General features: G+C 37.4%; 1 long non-coding RNA gene across 1 annotated transcript; it reads right to left on the bottom strand.

Moving 5' to 3' along the window:
• Nucleotides 1–3,908: 3,908 nt before the first annotated feature.
• LOC134489015 (uncharacterized) lies at nt 3,909–17,913 on the bottom strand. Its single transcript, XR_010067070.1, has 3 exons — nt 17,756–17,913; nt 7,547–7,635; nt 3,909–4,025 (listed from the first exon to the last, which is right to left on the bottom strand). It is a non-coding gene; the product is annotated as an uncharacterized LOC134489015 (long non-coding RNA).
• Nucleotides 17,914–17,988: the final 75 nt, after the last annotated feature.

The following is a 17,988-nucleotide window of genomic DNA, read 5'->3' as shown; positions in this document are numbered from 1 at the left end:
AAACGTAGCGATTAGAACGCAGATAAAACCATGACCCGTAGACCGAGTTTCGGGTCCACCGTCGGTGTAAAGAGAAAGTATTAATCTACGAAACATTTTGTGAATGCTGCCGCCAGATTGTTTATGTAAGTCTGTGCCTGATGGGGAGTGATAAGCACTCTGCATGCGGTTAGAGGCCTTATTATGATTATTTCGCAATTTAGAATAGTTTATAAAACTGAAACTTTGACGCAAAATAAACCCTTACAGATTAATACTACCCTGCTGTTTGCCTCTAATAGTTGACGTTCGGATTCAGTTCTTTATCCAACGCCATACTAACATGTCAAAAAGTTGCAGCTACAAAATGTCTACCCACAAGCATTTCCTAAATGCCTTAAATATATAACTTGCTGAAGTACCATTAGCTAGATTATTCTGCACCGTTCTGTGTATTATTAATGGGTGATTACGGAATGATTTACAATAGATAATGTAGTATTCTATAATCCCTTTTTGCTGAAACATTTCCAAGCACCATGTTGAAACAAATGTGCTTTTAATAAGTATATACAAATGGTAAGGTAAAGGTAAAAGTTTCCCTAGGCATTAAGTCCAGTCGTGTCCGACTCTAGGGGGCGGTGCTCATCTCCGTTTCAAAGCCGAAGAGCGGGCGTTTGTCCATAGACACTTCCATGGTCATGTGGCCGGCATGACTACACAGACCGCTGTTACCTGCCCGCCAAAGCGGTACCTATTAATCTACTCACATTTGCATGTTTTCGAACTGCTAGGTTGGCAGGAGATACAAATGGTACATCTTTGTATTTGACAGAACACAGCAGAGGATAAAATGAAAACATTCCTTGAGTATTACTTTCTTGTAACAGTTCCAAAACAAGCAAGTGTGGGGAAGTGCCAGTTTTGTGAAAAATTTGGATGATATTAAGGACATTTAAGGATACACTCTAAATGTGTAAGCCACCCACTGAACAGGAAAACATAGGTGTTCAGTTTACAATGTTTATGGCAAAGTATGTTATATAAAGTAATACTAGTTTAATATTAGCTTTAGCTACAAGTTTAATGTATGTTTACCTCAGACGCTGCTGCTTTGAGTTTAGCACAGGTATGAATAGATATGAATAGTGCAGACAGTATATTAGTAGAAAGTGCATTAAAATAAGTGTCCTTGATCCAATTAAAGTATGTTGAGAATTGACATTAGGATGCATATTAGCTGGAAGTATGACTAGTTTGTTCCATTTGTTTTTAATGAGCTGTACAATTAATTGCATATGTATATTCATTCAACTGTATGTCTAAATTTAATGGAACCTGCCTTTAAGTAAATATGCAAAAGAATGCAACTTTTGTCCAAAGTTTTTTTTTAATCGTATGGTATAGCAGTTTGTCCAAAGTAACATTAAGTGAATTAGTCATTGTTAGCTTTAAAACACATACACACACACACACACAGCCCACCATCACTTCCCTGCATCTAATGCATTCGTTCCTATTTTTTTAAGGTTGAATTTAAATTTAAATTATTACATGTGTGCATGTGTGTGTATTTTTATTTTTGTTTTATTTTCTATCCCACCTTTATTATTTTTATAAATAACTCAAGGTGGCAAACATACCTAATACTCCTTCCTCCTCCTCCTCCTTTCCCCACAATAACCACCCTGTGAGGTGGGTTGGGCTGAGAGAGAGAGTGAATGGCTCAAGGTCACCCAACCGGCTTTCATGCCTAAATTGGGACTAGAACCCTCAGTCTCCTGGTTCCTAGCCTGGTACCTTAACCACTAGACCAAACTGGCTCTCTCTATATGTGTGTGCGTGTGCGCATGTGTGTCAGCACCTGATCATTCGAGCATTCACACAATCACAGTCAGGAGACTGGGATTCCTTTAACTGTTTTAATGAAGCGTAATGAACAGTACAGAAGGCAAGCTGCGAATAAAGATTTCCCGCTCAAACCTAACTTAAAAACTACATTCTCTTAGTTAGTCCCCTTTCCCATGAAACCATGTCATCCCCCTCCCATCCAGATGGTATACCTGGCATATCTCAACCCCGTGTCCCTGATGTCCTCCATAGCCATAATAAACCACTTCACACTCCAACTTCACACCCCCTCCCATCTGGCGACATGGATTCCATTCCTTGGAGAAGGAAATGATGGTAGATGCTCCGATAAGGGTTTCTGTGAAACCTTTATCGGGGGGATCTGACAATGTGTTTGTATATGTATTTGTGTGTGTGTGTGTATGAGAGTCAGCATGATGTAGTGGTTAAGGTGGTGGATTAGGAGCAGGGAGACCCAGGTTCTAGTCCTCCCTTAGACATGGATACTGGCTGAGCAACTTTGGGCCAGTCATTCTCTCCCAGCCTGCCTATCCACCAGCCTGCATTGGATCAGCATGATAGATTATAGTTCATAACCTTCAGTGAAGAGGCCTTCATCCTGCAGTGGAGTGATCTGGGCAGACAGAAAGACACCCACACTCTTACCACATCCAAACCCAAACATGCTACTGCAATACTTTCAAAAGCAAACATTAAAGATAATATTCCTGAAAGTATATTAATGAGATTGGTTTTACTCAATTCATTAAGATGAGCTGAGAGGTGACCTAGTTATACACAGGCATAATTTGCAGCTCATATAGAACAGCCATCATAATAAGAACTAGACAACCTGTGAACTGTTGGGTCATCCTTTCAGACTGCCAGGTGGGGAAGGGAACAAGTGGCCACCACAGAGCCAGCACAGAGGGACTGTTGGAGAATACGTGGGTGGGGGGGACTTACCTGAGCAAATGCGGCTGTGCGAACAGTGATGAGTGCTCCAAGATCAGCACACGTAACAACTTTACTGCGTGAGCTGCATTGGGTTCCAGTTTGCTTCCGGATCAAATTCAAGGTGTTGGTTATCACCTTTAAAGCCCTACATGGCATGGGGCCAGGTTACCTGAGGGACCGTCTCATCCCTATAACATCGACCCGCCCCACCCAATTATGCAGAGAGGGCATGTTGCAGACCCTGTCTGTAAAAGAATTACATCTGGCAGGGTCCAGGAGGCAGGCCTTCTCTGCAGTGGTGCCCACCCTGTGGAACATTCTGCCCCCTGAGGTGAGGCAGGCCCCTTCGCTCCCAACCTTCCAGAAGGGTTTGAAGACCTGGTTCTGCCGCCTTGCCTGGGATGGGAAGGGCGATAGCTCTTCCTGGGGGTGGCTGGTGATGTAGAGTTCTCCCTACTGAATGGAAATCTCCCACTTGGATTCCATATTTATATTTATATTTATTTATTATTTTAGTATTGTAGGTGTTGTCTTGGTGATTTTATGACGTTGAGGTTTTAAGGTGAATTTTATTGTAAACTGCCCAGAGTCCCCCTTTTAGGGGGAAATGGGCGGTGATAGAAATGTGAATAATAAATAAATAAATTGTGACCTTCCTGCCAGGTTCCACTTTGACTTTCTCCCTGCAAGCTTCCTTCCCAGACAGGAAGCTGCAAGTCCAAAGCCAGCAGCCAGGTAAGTGTCTGCTGCTAGGTGCGGGAGGGAGTGAGGGCTTCCTCATTGACCTGTGGGAAGCTGTCAATGAGGATCACGTGACTGCAGCTGACTGTGGTAGCGCAGTGGTGCTGAAACAGCAACAACTTTCCCAAATTTCATTCTCAGGGGAGTAATGGGTCCTGGCATTCTGTAAGTTAGCCCATTGGAGGTACCTCTGTTGAAAAAGCTTTGCCCTGTGATGCAGCAGTTTGCCCAGTTGAAGGTTGCAAAGTATCAAACAGATACAAGCATTTTAGTAGCATATAGATAGATGCCACAGTCATTTAATATTGACATAGCAGAGAACTTGTTAGCTACCAAGAAAACAGCACTCTTTTTAAGCTGTTAACAACTGGCAGTTCTAGTACTAATATTATGGAGCTCAAATTCCAGGTTCTAAATTTTACATCTCACTGATTTCCAGTGCATAGGTAGCATGAACACACAGACTTAACAAAAGCAGGAACAACTGTACTCTGCTCCTGAAAAATGTCAGAATAAACAAATGCAAATGAATATAGGCCATTATAAAGGTAATTATAATATGCAGGAACATCTCAAGCTAAATTTCTGAAAGTATTTTAAAACTGGTTGAAGAAATAGCTGTTGCCCCAAAAATAATAGCATCATATTTGCATTACAGAACAAAAGCAGTGTCCAAATAACAACAGCCATGCAAAATTATCAACAGTCCATATTTCCAGGGAGATGGCAAGCTATAATTATATCTTAAAATGTCAGGGTATTCTTATCTCACACTCTTCAGAGGCAGAATTTTGTTGTTTTCTACATGGAATCTCTCCAGGCAACAGTTTAATTATCTTTAATCTGGAACAGTGTTTCTTAACCCTGACAACTTTAAGATATGTAGACTTCAACTCCCAGAATTCTCTAGGCTGGGAGGGGAATTTTGGGAGTTGAAGTCCACACATTTTAAAGTTGTCAAGGTTGAGAAACACTGATCTAGAAGATACTTATCAGCAGGTAATATCCCATATCTCATATCCAGCCCCCATTTCCATTTCTCAAATGCCATCCTTCCCTGCACCATGTGAGAAGACAGCCTTGACCATAATCATTGGGGGTGCCATTCCAAAGGAAGAGAGACATGTAGTTTGGTGGCCATTTTTACTTCTGTTCCAATGAACCCAACTTGGGGAACAGGTGGCTTTATTTATTTATTATTAAATTTATACAGTGCCCATCACGCTATAAAAGTGATTGCTGTTAGATAAGAGGGAAATGCTTCCAAGTTATGCAGTTTGGATCTGTGATCCCTAAACTTTGCCAGGAAAGAAAGGGAGCTGTCAAGAAAATATATTATAGAGCAGTGTTTCTCATCCTTGGGAACGTTAAGATGTGTGGACTTCAAACACTGTTATAGAGTATGTTTAACCTCTGGGTTACCATTCCTAAAGGAGGTAAAATAATAGTATCATGTTTAGAAGCTTTTCTTCTTGGTAGAATCTGACATAACTAAATAAGGATATTTTACAATTACTTAAAGAAAGATGTGAAGGGCACATTTGTAATGGAATGATTCGACAGGAGTGATTTTGATAGCACATGATTTCTACAACTCACCGTATTTTGAACTTCAAGAAGCTTTGCCTGCCACTGCAATTAATTGGTTCCAGTGTGATATGATTATTAGCATTAATATCAGAAGTCAATTCTTTTACTGATTGCATGTGTCCTTTCTGTGAAAATTACCCCACAAAGAATGAAATATACCCTAGTTAATATGCACTACAGTATAACAGACAATGAGATATTCTCTACATGTTCTTTCTATAAGTATTCCAAAGTTTAAATCAATTGCTTTAATTGGATAAAGTGTATTGTTACTGCACAGTTATGGAACTTAACATGTATTAAAAATTGATGCTGCACCTACAGATGAGATGTGCCATTTTAGGGTGCGTTTTACATTTGTATCAAGTGAACATTAACTAGAAATTTAAATTTAAACCAACATTCCATGATCTTAATACAGAAGAGGAAAATTGGCTACATTAATCCAGTTAAACTTGGATCTGCACCTATGTTTAACCAAACCGCAGTTGCCATATATGCAAACATGCATGGTGCTAAGGATTTGGCAGGCCATACTGGAAATCTAAATGCAGCACAGTAACTTACGATATGGTGACTTGAGATTGGGCAGTGCAAGGAGCAGAGTGGAGAAGTGAATAAAAATGGGAAAGCATGAAAATATTAACAATTTAATATTTACCTATCTATAGTTTAGGGACATTCTTCCATAAAGGGGAACTGGACTAATGATGCCTTTCTTTATCCTTTTAAACTTTGCACACTTTTTACCAAACTAAACTAAACTAAACTAAACTAAACTAAACTAAACTAAACTAAACTAAACTAAACTAAACTGAACTGAACTGAACTGAACTGAACTGAACTAAATGACTTTTTACTATAAAACTCTTAAGATCTTTGTCTGAATGAATAGCAGGACAATATACATGAAAGTAGGATAAGTATTAACGTTGTCGTCACTAAGGGACAGAAATGGGGCTAACTGAAGGTGGAAGGCATAATTTCTGAAGAGAAGATATTTTATAAAATAGATGTTATTCTTCCCAAGATCAAAAGGAAGGTAGGGCTACTGAGCACTCTTGCAGAGGGAAACAAAGTGAATCATGTACCAAATGGTAGTCTCTTGTCAGGGTTCAGCAGAAGCCTGTTGTTCCCCATCCAGGCCCCCAGATAATAGCAATAAGTGAGCAGAGAATTACTGAAGGGCTCCTGCTAATTTTGATATTCAGAATGCTTTGATAAATGCAGAAAGTCGTAATTTTCAAAGGCACCTGAAAGCTTCACAATCGACAGACAGGACAGAAGATTATACACAGACTTAGATAGAAGTATACCTACACTTAGCAAGACATAAACATACTGTAATATTTTGTTCTCAAAATATTCCTGAGTTTTTTGTGTTCATCACTGCAGTCTCTTCTATCCTTTGTGGAGATTTTGGGGTGCTTTTAAAAATGCAAATTACTTTATGCTAAGATGAGGTGCTGGTGTATACTCTTCATATTCTTGTGCACTGTTAGTTAAGTCTATGGTGCAATTTGCTACAAATGTTTGAACTGATTGGTTTGACCTGTTGCTATAGTTCTTTTATCCCTTTACTGTTTCAAATGTAATAATAATAATATAATCCTGAGCAAGGATGTATGATTTGTAATTAATCTTTTGTTCTTGTGCCACTGAGGATATTATTTAGAAATGCGAAGAGATAATTCCACCCCTCCTGCACTTCATTAGAATTTGTTGTTTCAAACACTGTAATTTCCGCCAACTTAAAGGTAAAGAACACATGGACTCTGTTGATTAATGTATCTTTCTGAGGACGTGGCTTTTAAAAATGGGGTTGTCACAGGCCTTCCCACATGGAATACTCTTTAACCTTGACTCATTACTATATACCAACCTAATTAAAAGTATGCTTTATTTATGTAAATTTCAAATACTCATTTTTCCCAAACAGCTGTTTTTGTATGAACCTGATATTTATTACTGTATAGTATTACTGATGCTAAAGATATTTATGTGCAATTATTTCATATAACCCTCCGTTGGCAGTATAGAAATGGCATCAATTCCTGACAGATTAGAAATTCTGCTGTTTTTCAAGTTACTATTTAGGAAAGTCCTTACTGATTTCTGTTTCTATTACTAGCTGATATTTGTTAGGTTTGATTGAGTTGGCATTTTATAGGGGGCCTTTGGTAAATTAACATTTATACAATGTTAATATTAAATTGATAATACATTCCTCTAGGCAAAGGCTGCAAATTATAAATAACCTTTTTTTCCCCACCAGTCCTAAATACTTTGGAACTGCCTTGTAATTGTGTGTTCTATGACTGATTTCTGTAATTTTGAAATTTAGAACACCTTTCTCTCGTTTTCAAAAATTAAGTTACGTTTCTATTATTCTGTTCCTTTATTCATTTCATCAGATATGTTTGCATACCTGTTTATCAGCATACAACCCACATCCTGGCAATGAAGAATCTCCCACTCTTCCTGGATACTCAGAAGGAGCTCCTGAGGTTAAAGCCCCTAGATATTTTTAAGCAACAATAGTAAAATATTAAGAGTTATTCTCTCTTGCTAATCTTTGCTTTCAGTATAAAACTGGAAATGTAGGATGGGAAAAATAGTAAAACTGAGAGTTCCTCCACTTCCAACAATAGTTTTCCTGCATTTATCTCATTTTCAAACGGTGAAAAACTGTCCAAAGATTCAGCTTTTCAGTTAATAAATCCTAATGTATCAATGGTTGAGAACAGTATTCAGTATTTAATCCAAATCTAGTGTGTATTTATGATTGTAATGTAAACAATAATGCAGAGGACTTGTGCCAACTTCTATTTCCCTCTCCCCTCCAACCTGTGAGGAAGATATGATTGGTGCTGTCCTTTCAGCACCAAACAAAAATGTTCCCTTTTTGCTCAGACACTAATTGCTTTCATGATTGGGTTCTCTTTATATTTGCCCAATGAATACTATCTTGAGTATCTTACAACAATTTTAACAATCTCTCTCTCTGTGTGTATAATATATGTGTATATGTGTATAAAGCTTAATGGTTTTCTGGTGTATGCTGCTCATTCTTACCAACTGTTATGTTTTCATAAATATTCCATAAATAGCAATCAAACCTAATCAAAAGACAGAAATAAAAGGATTTATTTATTTAACAACAATACTAATATTGTCTCAGGGAGATGCATCTGATGATCTCTGAAAGCGTATAAATTTAAAATCTGTCTATAAAAAGATATCAGTAAAAGAATGAACAATCTTAGCAGTCAGTATTTATTTTTAATGGTATTTTTATGCTTAGGTTTTTAACTGTAGTTTTGTAAGCCTCACAGAGCCATTGAAGAAAGAGGTGGGATATAAGTTTTCTAAATAGGGAGTGAGAGATCTGGTTCGCGGCCTCTCCTGTGTGGGGTACCGCAGGGCACAGTACTCTCTCTGCTCCTTTTTAACTTCTACATGAGACCACTGGTAGACTGAGATCCTCCATCGCCACAGGGTGAGGTATCATCAATATGCTGATGATACTCAATTGTATATCTCCATCCCAGGTGACTTAAGTGATGCCGTGGCCACCTCTCTCGGTGCCTGGGGGCTGTAGGGGTCTGGATGGGGAACAACAGGCTTCAGCTGAACCCTGGTAAGACGGAGCGGTTGTGGGTTAGTGGCTCCCTGGCATCTGGGAATTTACCATCTTTGACTCTGGATGGGGTGGCACTGCCCCAGACAGATCCAGCGCAGAACTCTCCTGGACTCACGACTCCTGCTCAAAGAGCAAGTGGCAGCCGTGGCCAGGGGAGCCTATGATTTGTCGTTTAGTATACTGCTGTATTAATTTGTTTTACTCTGTTACTGGTTTTTTAAATTTGCTGGTCACTGACTGAATACATACATACTTGACTTGACTTGACTAGCCTTGGTGCAGAATGGGTTTCCTGATCAATTAAGAGCTCATGTATATACTATATGCCAGTTAGACAGAAATAATAGCCCATATATTTGAAACTATAACAATTAAAAATTTAATAAAATATTGCATGAAAAGGTTTGAAGAAGAGGTATTAGCCCATTTAGAAAACAGCAAAAGAGGAAAAGTGGGAATATACTCTAATATATAGCTAGAACTATATTAGGGTATGAACTGTATTACAGTTATAGAATTAACATAAAAAGTCAATCTCAAACAATGAGATTATACTTCTCATTAAGTGATCTGAATGCTGTAAGTATTTTAATAAGTAAATAAATAAATAATTCAAAAACATGGAATAATACACTATAACAATAAATATATGTAAAAGTATTTTTCATTAATCATAACGCTGTCCAATAAAGTTAGACTTTTTAGATGACTTCTTTAGTGGCTTTCATTTACATAAAAAATCTTTTATAATTCAGACAAGGGTTACATGAGTTCATGAGAGCAGTTAAGTCTTTAAATAAACCACAACCTGACTTGCTACTGCTAGGACAATAAAATAATTGGGTGATTCTTCTATTTTACTCAGAAAACATCCAAATAGAAACTGCACAATACCTGACTTTTTAAAAATAGCCTTCTTCTTCATCAACAAAAAACAAGCGCAATGGTGAACTATTCTGTTTGGATCATGCTGATATTATTGGCACAATGAGACTTAGAAAAATGGAGGGAACCCTTGTGCCAATACTCATGAAGCATCAGGAATGTGAAGACCTAAAACATGTAGTGATTTTATCCACAATACCGGAAACTCTTTTCAGGCACTTTGGTTTTTCATAAAAAAAAAAAAAGGCTAGATTTACATGTCAAAATGCAAAAGGCCTAAAGGAACAATTTAAAGTGACCTCTATCTAGGACTGGTTTGTCAGTCTCCTTATCACAAATGACTCAAACAATGGAAATTCTTAACTCATGTTTGCAGAATTAGTTGATTTTTTTAGTTTAATTAGAATTAGTTAAACTGAGAAAATTTATTTGCTTATAAGAATGCAATGTTGCATTTGCGAAGAAGTCACAGTAAAATTTACTTTTGAGAAAACATTCATAGGATTGCTTGTGAAGGCTGTTTCTGCATTTTCTATCACAGCTTAGAAGGAATGGCAAAATAAATAGGCTAGTAACCATAAGGAAAAGGAAGAGTGAATAAGACTGCAGTCCTTTGTCATACAGGATTATGTTCCAGTGAGTTAAGTGGGACTTGCATTTCAGTACATATGAAAAAGACTGAGCTGCAAATCTCTGTTTCTCCCTCTTCTGCAGTTAGTTGTTATTCCTGATCTTTTGCAATAAAAAGAAAAAGCTGTTCTAATTAAAAAACTTAATATTTAAGAAACATTTGAATTCCTTAGAAGTATTTGTAAGGATACTTCTCAGAAGGAACCAGATACTGCATAAAAAGTACAGGCTCTAATTTCAAGAAAAAACTCCCAGAATTCCTGAACATGGTTTCAGCTTTAGTCATCTAGATTTTAAAAGTTAAAATATTCCTCAAGCAAGCTTGACTTCTGGTGATTTCATAAACATATTCATGCAGTTTTCTTGGCCATGCTATGAAAGTGGTTTGCCACTGCCTTTTTCTGTGCCAGTTTTTAGCCTAAAGCTATCTAATTCCCTGGAAGTTTCCCACCCAGATACTAACCGGGTGCTGCCACCTATTGAGATCAACTCCACATTACCAATGCATGCTTAATATTATAATGTATGTTTACGTATGAGACTTGCAGTATTATTTTTCTTAAACTCTTTAAGACTCTCCAACTGTAACATTCTAAAGGTTATTAAATAAAGTATGTGTTGCAAATGTCTTTCTGAGAAACAATCACTTCTTGGGCCATCGATATATGGATGTTAATATATATAAAATAAGGGCAAGTTAGGTGCCAATGAGAGCCCACCTCACCAGAGCACCTTAATTAATCAAGTACATTTAGTTCAAACCATCTATTATCCCAAACCATTTCTTGACAATAAACTTGATTACTTGGTTAAGATAATAGCTGAGATCCATGCTGATTTTCTGAAAAAATGTCTTAATAACTGTTTGAGGCCCAAAAATAAGATCTGAAACCATTCTAAAATACTAGTTTTCAAATTACAGTGGCTGAGTTCCACTTTATACTAAGAAATTATTACCCAAGGTTACTTGAATAAGTAAAAATTATTGATTTAATATACAGTATAACACTACACAACAAAGAAGCAAACTGCATTATGGGTTAATGCAATATGTCAAAGTCATAATGTATTATTTCATGACCAGTTAAGATAATTGCTCAATTGAAATGGTAATTAATATAGAAAGAAAAATCCTGAAATGATGAAAACAAAAGCAGACAAGTAACTCAAGAACGTAGTTGGATACTTAAACCATGCTTTGGATTTATAACTATAAATCCAAGTCATGTATCATGTGGGAATATGGCAATAGTACGGCAACTATATCTGAGCTGCAAAAATCAATTTTCCATCTCTCTTTCTGCCATCTAGTGATTGTCTGAATCCCTTACCATTACAGTGTATAGGAAACAAATCATCTGGGAAAGTGATAGTTTTACATTTAATTTAAAATTCCAGATTCAGTATATGTTTTCTCTTTGTAGTAAATCAGTTTATTGTTGCAGCAGATTATAAAACTGGCATAATACATAAAGCATTAAACCTAATTATTATGATTTTATTTACTTTTAATTAATTTTAATTTTCTGTCTGGCATTACAATACTAATACAACTAAAAATTGAATAAATCTGAGCCTAAAAGTACAACCTAGCCAGGTGTCTGGAAGATCTAAGAGGAACATAGCTCTTTCTAATTTTAAAACACAACAACATAAAAATATCCATTTGATAATTAACACAAGGGTGTTAGCGTCTGCCAACAAAAGATTTACACATGGTGCTTCAGAGTCCATGTTGTCCATAATTTAATCCAGTACTTTTTCCCCATCTTAAAAGGGAAATGTAAGATATAACGTTTGATGCCTACAGTATCTGTTCCTGGGGGGTTTTGTGGAATCTCCTGTCAAGTTATGCTCAGAGCATAGTTTGGAAGCATAAGCTGGTGAATGCCTTCTATAATGGTGTGCTGATAAGTACTGCAAAAACAATATATTTTTCTTGAACTGAGGATTACCAAGGGAGAGCCTTGATCATCGGACTAAGCCAGCATCTGACCAGCAGCCCACTCTGAAAGCCAGTCATGAATCTTTTCTCTAACCCAGAATTTAAATTCCTCTAGTGAGGGCAAGGAAAATATTTGCACAATGAGATATTTGCCCACTGTTTTCCTTCCCAGTGCCAATTGCAATTGGTAGTCTGGGTGTGTGGCAAGTTTTTTACACCGTTTTAGTAATAGCATGTGGGCTTTACCAGACATTGAGGATAGTCCTGTCTCCATTCTAACATATGTGGCAAGGTGCAGGAAAGGAAGACCCAAGATGTTCCTTAAAAAGTTACTCTGGACTATTCCAGATGGGCAGCTATAGTCTAATTTCACCCCTAAATCTCTGACTTGTATAAACCTGTATTTTTCCCTGGAATATTTTGAGTGTGCGGGCAATTAACTGATCTCCTCTGAAGCAGAAAAACATTAGAAGAGAGTACTGGACAGTTCTTAAGATTACACTACAGTGCATCTTCCAGTATAAATACAATTTACTAATAGGTATTGTAATCAATCTTGTTCATCACTGTAATAAGGAACAGTTATACACAGATTTTGAATTATTTCAATGCTAAGATACAGCACCTCATTTTAGCCATTTTTGATGGTGCGGTTTATTAAGCTACAGTACCCCTATAGGTCAAATGAGAAACTCAGAGAGCATTATCTCTATCTTTTATGCAAAATATTGAAACTTTTGCAATCTTTTTCAGATTTAAACCCCAATATTATATTAGCCACAAGTCAATTCAGAATTTCTTCTGGCCTTTATATAAAAGATCTAGTAAAATATATTGCTAATGTCACTTCAAACTCCTCAATACATCCTTAAAATTGGTCTCCTGGGTACCGAAAGGGAAGTTAAAAGGTTATTTAGCTAAAGATTATGATGTTGCTAGGCACCAAGCATTATTTATATGGACATAAAGGTCACCCTTCAAGAGGATATATTTAAGCAATAAGTTATTTTACATGGGGTATTTTGCCTAAATATGTACTGGGGGCAATATCCCTACTCATATGCATTGCTAATTTAGGAATTCACAGATCTATTTTGATGCAACTTTCAGCACATGTAAACTGTGAAAAAAGTTTGTGCACAAAGCTTGCTACAAGGAAATGCAATCAGTACTTTTAGGTAATACTTCATAACATCCTGCACTCATATGATGACTTTCATCAATGGAAAAAAAAGATAATTCCCCTTCTGCACTACACTTCCCCCCACCATGCTTTCTCCAGATTTTCTCCAAATGGTTAGGGGACCACCCAAAGCAGGATCTGGGGAAGGCACAACTTCATAGGATGAAGTGGATGGTTACTTACATGGCACTGGCTTTTACCCAATTTTTGTAGGAAATTTAATGTTTGAAATGGCCTAGACTGTTTTCTTCTGCCATTTCTGAAACACTTCTACAGTTTTTTTCCAGATGATTTGTAAGAGGTGCTATATAACATATAGTTTAAGTCATCATATATCTTGAATATCTATAAATCCATGCTTCCATTAATATATAGTAGTTAACAATCTCTCACAACATTGTCTGAGCAATGTCAAAAAATCAGAAAATGCAGCATGCCACATAAAATTTTATTTTAATAAAATATGATTTACCCATTTCTAAATATTCCTACAAAAATAATTGACAATGGTATTTTATAGATTATTTATTTATATTTTATTTATTTATCAAATCTGTCACCACCCATCTCCTCCCACCAGAGGGACTGGGTGGTTTACAACAAAGGTAATCAATTAAAACAGTAAATATGAAATACAAATACAATATATAAAAATATAAATACCAATTAATAAATAGATATAAAAATAAGAATAAAATCCAAGTGGCAGTATCTAAGTTCAGTCCATGTGTGTGAGGAGCGCTCTAAGGTGCCAGCCATCCCCACGCAGAGCTACTCCCTTCTCCGCCCCAAACGAGATGGCAGAGCCAAGTCTTCAGGTTCCCCCAGAAGGCTAGGAGTGATGGGGCCAACCTCACCGCCAGGGGCAGCTTGTTCCCCAGGGTGGGAGCTATTGCAGAGAAGGCCCGCTTCCTGGACCACACCAAATGGAATTCTCTTATAGACGGGGTCCACAACATGCCCTCTGTGCATGATTGGGTTGGAAGGGTTGATGTAATGGGGAGGAGGCAGTCCCTCAGGTAACCTGGCCCCTTGATTAGAATGAATACTGCTATTTGAGCACTTATATATCCTGAAACTATACATCATACAGTTTCTATCATAGTATATTAATTCTAAGTAATGATGGCAGAGCTTCTAATGTACTGGAAAAGTTCTTAAAAATTCAGGGAGACATTCAGAGATTATCTGCCTTGAAAGTAGCCATTGTTGAACTGTATAGCAGTCAGACATCAGGAGTTGACCACAGGAAATATTTTATGACATTTTGTATTATGTCATAAAATGTTTTATGATAATTTTTATATCATAAAATGTTTTATAAAATTTGCCAAATTTCTATTCTATGGGAGTCATGGGTCCTGGATTTTGGATGCATTCTGTAAATAAGCCCATTTGAGGTACCTTGATTCAAAAATTGTTGCCCTATGATGCACCATTCTGCCCAGTTAAAGGTTACAGTATCAAGCAGACATGAGAGTTTTAGTAATATGTAGATGGTTTTCATATGCACAATTAAGAGAAATTTAATATAGATAAAAAGGTAACTGTAATAGAATTTGACAGAAGACAGGATTTGAAATTGAATTATGTACAAATGATGAACACGTGATTCCTAAAATGGATAAATTTTTGTTGAGATTTGAAATGGAAGAAGAACAAGTTAAAGAGTGCATGATAAAATGGGCTAAGAATGTAATATAATATACAGATGGACCAATGGGAGAGAATGTGGTTAAAAGAACTGAAATTCATGTAATGTTATAATTTAAGAGAGAACTTCTATAAAATGATGTACCACTGGAATATGTCACCAGAGAAATTATCTAGGATGTACAAAGGTACTTCTAATCAATGTTGGAAATGTGAAAAGCATGAAAGGACTTTTTACCATGCATGGTGGAGTTGCGAAAAAGCAAAAAAAAAAAAAAGGATACAAATACATATGATGATACAAAGAATTTTAAAAATTAATGTTCAGATGAAACCAGAGTATTTTTAATTGGGACTTATGGATAGCCAAATAGAAAAGACTTATAGAAGACTGGTTTTGAATATGGTAACTGTAGTGAGGCTATTATGTGCACAAAGATGGAAAAATACTGAAATATCCATAACGGAGGAGTGGATTGTGAAGGTATTTGCAGAAATAGAAAAACTGACCTGTTTGATCAGGGATAAAACAACAAGTATTTTAATAAAAGACTGGAAACCCTTTATGGATTTTTTGCTTAAAATGGGAAAAAACGACTTGGTGATTTTTGGATTTGCTGATTAAAAAGGGTTGAATACGGGAAGAAGGGAATTGTGTAATGTAATCTTAGAGAGGGAGGAGAGACAATAAGTTTATAACTGCTGTAAAGATGATAGGAAGTCACTTCTTTAAATATCTTTTTCTATATACTGCTCCTTTCACTTTTTTCTTTTTCTAAACTCTCTTCATATATTTTTTTCATGTTTATCTTTTATTCTTGTAAAAAACTTTAATAAAAATTATATCTATCTATCTATCTATCAAACTACCGAAGGCAAAGAAATAGAAAAAAATAAACTGGATGTCAGAACAGACAGTAAAAATTGCCAAGAAGAGAGGAGAAGCCAAAGCCAAGAGAGACAAAGATCACAGGAAGGAACTCAAAAAAGAATTTCAGAGAACTGTTAGAAAAACAAAAAGCAGTATTACAACGATATCTATAAAGACACTGAAGATGGAAACAGACAGAAGAACAAAGAAAGTTTTCCAAAAGATCTTTGAACTCTGAAAGTAGTTTAAACCTTGACTGGTATGCTCAAGGATGCCAATGGAAAATAATAACTGATTCAAAAGAGATCAAATGAAGATAGTCCTAGAATATGAAGTTCAATCAGCACTCCAGTCAGAAGGCTACAGGAACTGAATAAATATCTACCAAAATATGGCAAACAACAGAAGAAGTATCTGTAAAGGCTCTAACCAAATTGTGCCAGCAAATCTGGAGAATGACACAGTGGCCAACAGATTGAAAGATGTCAGTTTACATACCAATACGAAAGAAAGGAGACTTATTAGAAGAGGCAAACAATTGCATAATATCCTTAATTTCCCATGCTGGCAAAATAATACTCAGGATCATTCAACACAGATTACAGCCCTGCATGGAAAGAGAGATAAAGGCATTACTGCTGATGCACACTAGAAAACAGTCTTGGTAATTTCCCATTTGGTATACTGCAATCCACTCCACATGGGGCTGCCCTTGAAGACCACTTAGAAGCTACAGGTGGTGCAGAATGCAGCAATGGAGGTAGTTATAGGCACAGCATGCCATGCCCAGGTAACACCACTTCTGCCCCAGTAGGCTCTCAGGTACAACTTAAGATGCTGGTTTTCACTTACAAAGCCTTTCATAGCACAGGGCCAAACCATTTGAGGGACCATCTATCTCCAATGGTCTCTGCCTTCCCCACAATATCAGACAGTTGGCATGCTCTGGGACCCCCTATTAAATAGTGTCATCCGGCGGGACCTAGCAAGTGTGCCTTCTCTGTCACCGTGCCTGCCCTGTGGAACAACATTCCCTCCAAGATCAGGATTGCTCCGAACCTATTGGCCTTTAGGAAAGCTCTGAAGACCTCCCTCAGAGATCTTGATTACCCTGATGTACTGCTGATTTGTGGTGGATAATGTAAAGTGAAATTTTTAAATATGAGTTTAGCAGACATCTGCTACATCTAACCCATATGGAAAAGTTGCTCATCATCAGTTCTAGTTTGGCAAAAATGTTTTGTGTTGTGTGGTCAAATACAGTCTATCAGCTAATTGTCAGGCTTCTTTTAGATATGGGTTTAAGCACTAACCAAATCTATTTTCCTGTCCAAACAAAGCCTTACCATCAGCCAACACCCCTTTGAACATAAAACACTTGCACCAAACCAGATTTGGACACACTGGCCTAGTGATCTGTCAAAACTCACCTCCTCTCCCAACCATAGTCCCCTCTTACTTAAGGACAGAGACTTAGCAGATGTTTTCCAATTAGCTAGTACAGTTATATTTGGTGGGAGAGGAGAGAAACAAAGAGAGGCAATACACCAATCTCTATTCTTAACATGCCCTGTACTTGTAGACAAAGACAGTACCATTTGCTGGCCCCCTGGCTATGTCAGGATAAGGACTGCCAACGGGAGAGCAAAATGTTATTCTGGTATAGCTTTCTGCCAGCTCAAGGACGTTTCTTAAGAGGTGAGGAAAAGTTACAGCAACTTCCAGACACTTTTCAAGGGTAGCGCCAGAGAAATTGATAGTCCAAACAGGCTAATAATAAAAATAATAATAATGGCAACTAGTCTTACTCCCGAGCTCTGCCATCACCTGCCATCGCTTTCTGCAAGCCGTCAGCCGCTGCAGTTCCCTAAAGCAGCAACTGCTTTAGAAAAAGGCCCAGGTTCCCCCGCCGCTGCCATGGCAACGCAAATAGAAGGCAGAAGCAACCGCGAGAGCCACAGAAGGAGCACCAGCGGGCGAACGATCGACACAAATATGGACGCCCGGGGAAGACCGCGGCTCTGATTGGACGCTCCTGAGCCTGTCAGTCATGGCGCAAG

This window comes from Candoia aspera, chromosome 1 (assembly GCF_035149785.1).
Source record: "Candoia aspera isolate rCanAsp1 chromosome 1, rCanAsp1.hap2, whole genome shotgun sequence".
Classification (NCBI taxonomy): domain Eukaryota; kingdom Metazoa; phylum Chordata; class Lepidosauria; order Squamata; family Boidae; genus Candoia; species Candoia aspera.
Note: the sequence above shows the minus strand (reverse complement) of the source record. Positions and strands in the feature narration are given on the sequence as shown.